General features: G+C 41.1%; 1 pseudogene; it reads right to left on the reverse strand.

Moving 5' to 3' along the window:
- The window catches only part of LOC147017289 (histone H2B type 1-L-like), a 2,750-nt pseudogene extending 1,861 nt beyond the window's left edge, over positions 1 to 889 (reverse strand).
- Positions 890 to 7,830: the final 6,941 nt, after the last annotated feature.

Raw genomic sequence — 7,830 nt, forward strand, 5'->3', positions numbered from 1 at the left:
CCTGTATGAAGCGGAGGCTTTGAGCCTTGAGGAACGAAGAGGATAGATGGAGATTGTGGTTATGAAAGGGCTGATGAGGATCTCTTAGAGCGAAAAGAAGATGAATGAGAATATTAGGAAGTGGGAAGGAGTAAGGAACAGAAGCGAAGATGCGTCTGCGGTGTTTAGAGCATGTGTTTTGGAGGGAGGAGCGGAACGTGCTGTGGCAGGCCTTTGTTATGGATGCATGGGGTGAAGTAGAAAACCAAAAACTGAGGTGGAATGAGGTGGAAGGAAATGGTTGAGAGGGATACGAGAGAGGATGCTCGGAATTGAGGGGTGTGGAAAGAGGAAAACTCATATGGGCGATCCCACAAAAAGGTGGGTTTCATTTGGGTCATTAAGGTAGTAGTAGTAGTAGTAGTAGTAGTCGTTTTATCTGAAAAGAGCCGTTTGGGGATTAAACTGGAAAAACGCGGGTTGCGAATCCGAGTTCACTTGGAGCTGGTGTACTTGGTCACAGCCTTTGTACTTTCGGACATGGCATTGCCTGGCCAACTCCGCAGGAAGGAGCAGACGAACTGCTGTTTGGATCTCCCGTGATGAGATGGTCGAACGTTTGTTGTGATGCGCCAGACGAGACGCCTCGGACGCGATTCGCTCAAACATGTCATTCACGAAGGAATTCATAATGTTCATCACTTTGGAAGAAACACCCATGTCGGGGTGAACTTGCTTCAGGACCTTGTACATGTAAATGGCGTAGCTCTCCTTTCTGTGGGAACGCCGTTTATTACGGGGAGCCTTTGGTGTCGCCTTAGAAACAGTTTTCTTCGAACCCTTCAAACCCTTCTTCACCACCACTTGCTGGGGAGGATCCGAGGGCATGATGAGTAAAGATCAAAACACAAGATGAAGGCAATAGAAAGTAAAAAAAAAAAAAAACTTTCAAACAACCACACATTCCGTTCCTTCGCTCTCGTAAACGACGACTGGATTGGGGCATTGTGTTTATCCATAAAATGCGCATAAGAAATCGAGAAATTATTAGAATACAGTAAGTCATCACTACCCGGAAGTCCGTACGTTGTAACCCATAATGGGGAACGTGCTCTAACTTGGCCATAACTTGGGAACCACTTGTCCGATTAATTTCAAACCTTGAAAAGGCAAACAAACAGATTGCTGGAATTATAGATAGATAGAAGATAGATACTGTGGGTGCAAAACGCCAAGCAACGTGTCCTGTCATTGGTTTGGTAAATAAATGGCCATAACTTGGGAACCACTTGTCCGATTAATATCAAACCTTGAAAAGGCACATACTCAGGTCCCCAGCAATATACCTGGCAAGTTTCATTTAGATCGGACCAGTGGTTGTCGAGAAACAGCGGTCACAGACACACACACACACACACACACACACACACACACACACACACACACACACACACACACACACACTGCTGGAATTATAGATAGATACTTTAGTATACCTCACCCCTTTAGTAAAATGATCTAACTGTAATGTCACATTAGTTATGTCATTTTTTTTGGCTTAAGTACGTACTTACTTGCGTAATCTAATTTTACTTACGTCATAACATCCAAAGTCTTGTGTTAGCTTAACGGTTAAGGTGGCTGGCTTAAAGGGGAACTCAAAAGCAAAAAAAAATTCTTATGAAAACCTTTCAAAATCACTAATCACGTTATAATTTCCGTTTAAGATTTAAGATCTAATTTCCGGAGGGCCTTGAGTTTGAGCCCTATCATGCCGTTGACATAACACTAGGTGGCCATCCTTCCGCGGTCAGCAAAATGAGTACCAGTGCACTGAGGTAATAAGCCATTTGGGTATCTGCGTCAGTGGCGACCTATCCAGAACTGTATCCCGAGCAAATGACACTGCCTCGGCAGCCCTACGTGCTTCATCGCATGAAATGGTTATTATTAATAACACCGCACATGTTACAAAAATTACATCGTTACTTACGTGATTTTTGAATGATCCAAACAAGGAAACTGATCTTCCATATCACTATTACTAGGAAATGTGACAAAAGGCCCACTGGCCACTGCAAGAAAAAAACCCCTCAAACATCCGGAAAATAGACGCTGTGCATGACCCGCGTTTCTGGTACACAGAATGTGGTAGCGCGTATTCTCTTTGTAAACTTAGATACATCATTTCCTAATGACAGCTGTTTGGTGCTTCAAGAAGTTTTAATAATGGTTTTTAACAAATTTATTTGTGACATTTATCTTTCTTTTTCACTGCATGGAAAATTCTGTGGGGGGGATGGACCGATGGATAATCCCCCCACCCCGGCCAAAAAAGTGTGGACGATATATTTTTTTGCTGCTTGACTTAGACAACTGGCCGAGCAGGTCGTCTAAGTCAAGTGGCAACGGCTGTGTAAGAACTACAGCCCGTTATAACGGACGGCTGAGCGGTTCCTTATTCATAGGAGGTGGACACGTTGATTTTCGGAGATTATCACACGTGCTCGAATGTCAATGGCGGAGGGATGGAGGCACGGGGAGGTTTATACTTGAACCCCACTACAAATACATGGATACAGTTACTTAAAATGAACACATTTAATGGAAATAGACAAATATTTACAAAGGACAATAATCAAAAAGTAATGATAATAATGTGAAGTAAATGAAAGTCTAAGTTGAGGTTCCTCGAGACACTGACTTGAATACAAACAAAGGGAGATTAAATAAAAAGAAAACCCTTCCTTTATTCTTGTACTTTGCTTGACCTAGGGATGGTCTTTGTGGAACTTGGAATCGAGGAGCTTCCACCAGGACGTGCAGACGCTTGCAAAATGGCACCTCGTCACTTCTCTCGTAGCGGGACAAACGCACGCCAGGTAATCTGCGAGCAGCACACCACACCAAGGCTCAGAGACCCAGTACAGCTGCTTCGTGCATCGATCGTCCTCAATAACCCAACCAAGAGCCAAGGGCCAGCATCGTGCTTCACCACACGAGCCAAATTGCCTCCAAAGAAATACAAGGATCATGTCGTCCTCTTCGTGTGTCGAAGGAAGCCCAGCCGTATAGCCCTGTTCTAACAGGCCGTCTCCTAACTACGTTCTTTCCCGACCGCGTTCCTTCCCTCCACTCAACTCTCTTCCAAAATCAACTCTGCCTCATGTGTGCGCTCTACAGATCTCTCATCCTATTTAGTCTGATGCCTCCCACACCTTCTTCTTCTTCTTCGTTGTCACGCCAAACAATCCTCCGCCTCCGGGGCGTGGCCTGCTCATACGAAACCCGGGAAGGCGGGGCTTCTGCCTGCTTGGCTCGCTTCTGACGTCATGTCCATCAATCATCAGCCTCGGGGATGTGACTTCACCCACCGTCACCCTTTGAGGCGGGGCTTCTGCCTGCTCGGGATATTTGCTTGTTTCTCATCATGGTTTTGGTTATAAAAAAAACAAAGGGAAAAGTCACAGGGGGCAATTACATACTAGAAAAGCTTATTCTTAAACCCTAGCTAACTAACATCGCACCCCCCCAACCCCCCACTCTGTGGTGACACGTAACACTTAAGCTCACAGTGTCCCTACTTAATTAGATCAAGATGCCTTCTACACGTCCACAGACCAAACTACTCTATTCAATGCTAAATTCCTAATTAAATTCCTCCAACTACCCCCACAACTGTAACAATATCTTTATATATATGCAGGATATCCATCACTGACAGGTTCGATGACATCTCACCTCAAATGAGTGTTTGTGTATTGATAGAAATAGGAATTCAGTGTAAATATTCAGTGTGCAGATATCGCAATACGTCGAGCAGGTAACCTCGGTCAGCAACCTCGTTCCATTCCACCAGCAAATATTTTTAATCCATGCTAGTTGTACCTCTGAAGTACTGCTTCAATGGGAGTGAGGGTGATAGGATGAAAGCTCGGCTGGGAAATGAATTTAGGCACGTTTTGGGCCTACTAGCAGATGGAAGATCAAAGTTCTCTCCATGCCAACCGACAACCTACAAGCACCGATCCCTTTCCACAGTCCCTAACCTGCCCGCTCTCTCTATACTCTCCAGTCTCCATAGCTTTGCTTTTGGCAATTTCCATACAGCATTTCTCACAGCATTTCATTTTGGTTTCCCAATCGATAATCCATACAGATCAGTAGTTTCAATTTCACTTTTCAACGTCAATTTCACTTTGATTCGTCATTGCAACTTGTGATGCGACATAAATGGTGCACCAAAAAGATTGTCAAAAACGATTTTGTTTGGAAAAAAAAAATTCGATTTTTTTAAGGGTTGTGGAGGGGTTTAAGTGGCTTAAGGGTCTTAAAAGATCAAAAAGGGGTCTAAAGTGTTATAAGGTTCATACAGGGCTCCAAAGTGTTTAAAGGGTCTTAAATGGGTTTAAATGTCTAAAGGGGTCTACGAGCAAAAGGGGTCTGAAGTATCCAAATGGTCTGAAATTGTCCAAAGGGTGTTGAAAGGTTGATCGATCTGAAAAGTGTCAAAATGGTCGAAGATGGTCTATACTCTATACGTCTCAAAAGGGTCTAAATGGATGTGAATGGGTCTAAAAGATCTTAACGGGGTCTACATGGGTATTAAAGGGTCTAATGGGGTCTACAGGCCATACAGGGTGTAAAGGACTGAAGCTGTAATAATGAAAAAAATTATCGTGGAGTGTTAGTACTCCATATAGTGGGATGATGCAGGAAGAAATAGCCACCATTCAAACGTGTACACAATGATAGGCTGATAAACGACTATAGAGTGAAGTCATAAGCATTTTGAAGACATACCTTTTATTCTTAAGCATTTTCTGAACTACCAAGACTTAAAAAGTTGCCAGAATACATCGCTAAAGCACCACATCGGGAGATTGCTAAAACGCCAATTTGTACTTCTTATTATTATTCTCTCAAAACAATGTAAAACTGTAGCCCAACCTCCCTAAATAACTGCTGAAGTCATGATGGTGATTCCAACAAAAGGAAGTTACTTTGTTTCTAGGTTAGTGCACACAACTCAAAATTTAAAAATATATAAAACATTTATTCCTTTAATTAGGAAAATAAATTGAATATAAAAGTGGAATCAACCAAACAAGGCCAGGATTGTGAGAGGGGGAAAAATGGACAGTACCATTCCAAAAGTGATACTTGTCCAAACCATCCCCCAAATCAACTGAAACAATTATATTGAAACAATTTAACAACATAGATGGATTTATTCCATACCAAAATAACAAAATATTAAATAACATGGATGGATTTAATCCATACCAAAATAACAAAATATATAAAACATTAAGCATTTTATTGCTTAAAAAAATTGCAGAACCAAGAAAAAAAAACATTAAAAAAAGTAAAACAATAGTGGGATGAAATCTCAAAACAAAACAATGAAACAAGGTAGGAATGACACCACATTACAATTCCACAAAAAGACACCACAATCCTCTTTTGGATTACCATCATGACATATTTTGGACATTTTACTTTTGTTGTGGGATTGTGATAGATGATGAAGAAGAAGAACAATGAAGAGTGACACTACATTACGATGCCACAATACACCACCACAATCATCTTATGGTTTACCATCATGATATATTTTGACATTTTAATTTTATTGTGGGACTGTGATGGAACAACATCCCCTCCCCCTGCTCTGAGATATGCCCCCCCACCCCACCCCCATATTTCCGCAAGGTGCTCAAGGTCCGCCAGCAACCCCCTTCTGGTAAAACTACCAAAATCAAGAATCACTGCTCACCTTCACTCTTTCATTCCTCTTTTTCCCCACCTTTGGAATAAACTCCCACACTCTCTTCAATCCCACTCTTCCCTCCAGGTATTCAAAACAGATGTTCACCACCAACTCTTATCTTCCCCCATCCAAAACCTCAATCTTTTCTACCCCCCACAAATCCACCTCCTTCAAATTCCCTGTTTTCCTTCCTCAAAGTCCCTGTTGTGTAAGGACCTGAAAGTCCCTGTCGTGTCCATCTTGTTTACCCCATGTACCCTGCCCCATCCGTCTCCCTTCCACAGATCTCCTCATGTCTCTGTTCCCCACTGCTTTTTTCCTAACCTCTCCTGCCCCTCTTTTCCCCTGCTCCCCTTGTTGTATGTTCTGTGTGTTAGCTCTCATACAAACGATATCATGATATGAAACCAGAAGAGGATTGTTGTGTTGTATTGTGGAATCGTAATGTGGTGTCATTCTTCATTGTTATTCTTCTTCTTCTTCATTCCTCTTCATCCATCACTATCCCACAACAAAAGTAAAATTTCAAAATATGTTCTGATGGTAAGCCATAAGAGGAGTGTGGTGTCACATTGTGGCATCGTAATGTGGTGTCATTCCTACCTTGTTTCATTGTTTTGAGATTTCATCCATGTTATTACATTTAAAAAATGAAATAAAATTTCTTCTTTTGCAATTTATAAGTAATCAAATACATAATGTTTTATATATTTTGTCACTTTAGTATGGATTAAATCCATCTGTGTTTGTAAGTTGTGTTAATAATTGTTTCAGTTGATTTTGGGGATGGTTTTGAACATGTATCGCTTTTGGAATGGTACTGTCCCTCTTCCCCCCTTCATGATCCTGGCCTGGTTTGGTTGAGTTTGCATTTACGTTCGATTGCTTTTCGTAATTAAACAATTAATGTTCGATATATTTTTTAATTTGGTTTGTGTGCACTAGCCCAGAGACAAAGTAACTTTCTTGTGTTTGAATCACCATTATAGCTTCAGCAGTTATTGAGGTAGGTCGGGCTACAGTTTTACATTGTTTTGAGAGGGGAACAAGCAGAAAAAGAAGAAGTGCAAATTGGCGTTTTAGCGATCTCCCAATGTGGTACTTTAGCGATGTATTCTGGCATCTTTTTAAGTCTTTCTAATGCAGAAAACGCTGGAGAATAAAAGGTATGGCTTTTAAATGCTTATGCCTTTACTCCATGGTACTTTATAAGAGTATTATTTTGTACACATTTGAATTGGCAGCCAGTTTTTTCCCCATATCATCCCTCTACATGGAGTACGGTAGTACTCCATGATATGCTTTGCGAATGTTTTTGAAAGGAGTCCACATACTGTCTTTAGAAAATATTTACACCCTACAACCTTTGTCACATTTTGTTGTGTTACAGCCTGAATTTACAATGGATTAAATTTAATTTTTTTGTCACCGATCTACACAAAATATCCTATAATGACAAAGTGAAAACATGTCTTTAGAAATTTCTACAAATTATAGAATATAATCTTGAACTCTCTTTCCTTGTCCCGACAAAGGGTAAACGCCAAAAAGGTTAACTTTTCTTTTATTCACGGCGGATCAACTGTCATTTTAAAAGATTAGTGGTATTTGTTTTTACCTCCGCCACTGAAGGTGGAGGTAATATTTTTTCACCCTTTTCTGATGGGTCGCCAAAATAGGTTACCCTTATTGTCAGTAATTGTCTGTTTGTATGTTTGTTTGGATGTTTGTTCGTTTGTCATCAACATAATTGGAAGTAAACGTGGGCCGATTTTGACCAAACTCGGGTGGTAGGTACATCTTATGACCTAGTGCTTTGGAAATTGTGATGGTTGCTAGGGACGCTTTCGTTCCCTAGCAACAACCGAAAAACCTTCAAAATCAGTACCGTTCATGCGAAATCAATTCCGAAAGCCATTATCCCATGTAGGGTTATGAAATTTGGCATGAATGATCGACAGGTGATGCTCTATCAAATATATTCCGGTTTTTGTGATATATGGAATACTTTACCCACAGTGCCCCCTACAATTAGGGTATGCGCGAAAATTGAAGGCACCCTAATGACCAGGTGAGTG

The sequence above is a fragment of the Eptatretus burgeri genome, chromosome 11 (assembly GCF_056783735.1).
Source record: "Eptatretus burgeri isolate ZD-2024b chromosome 11, Ebu_testis_v1, whole genome shotgun sequence".
In the NCBI taxonomy this organism is placed as follows: Eukaryota; Metazoa; Chordata; class Myxini; order Myxiniformes; family Myxinidae; genus Eptatretus; species Eptatretus burgeri.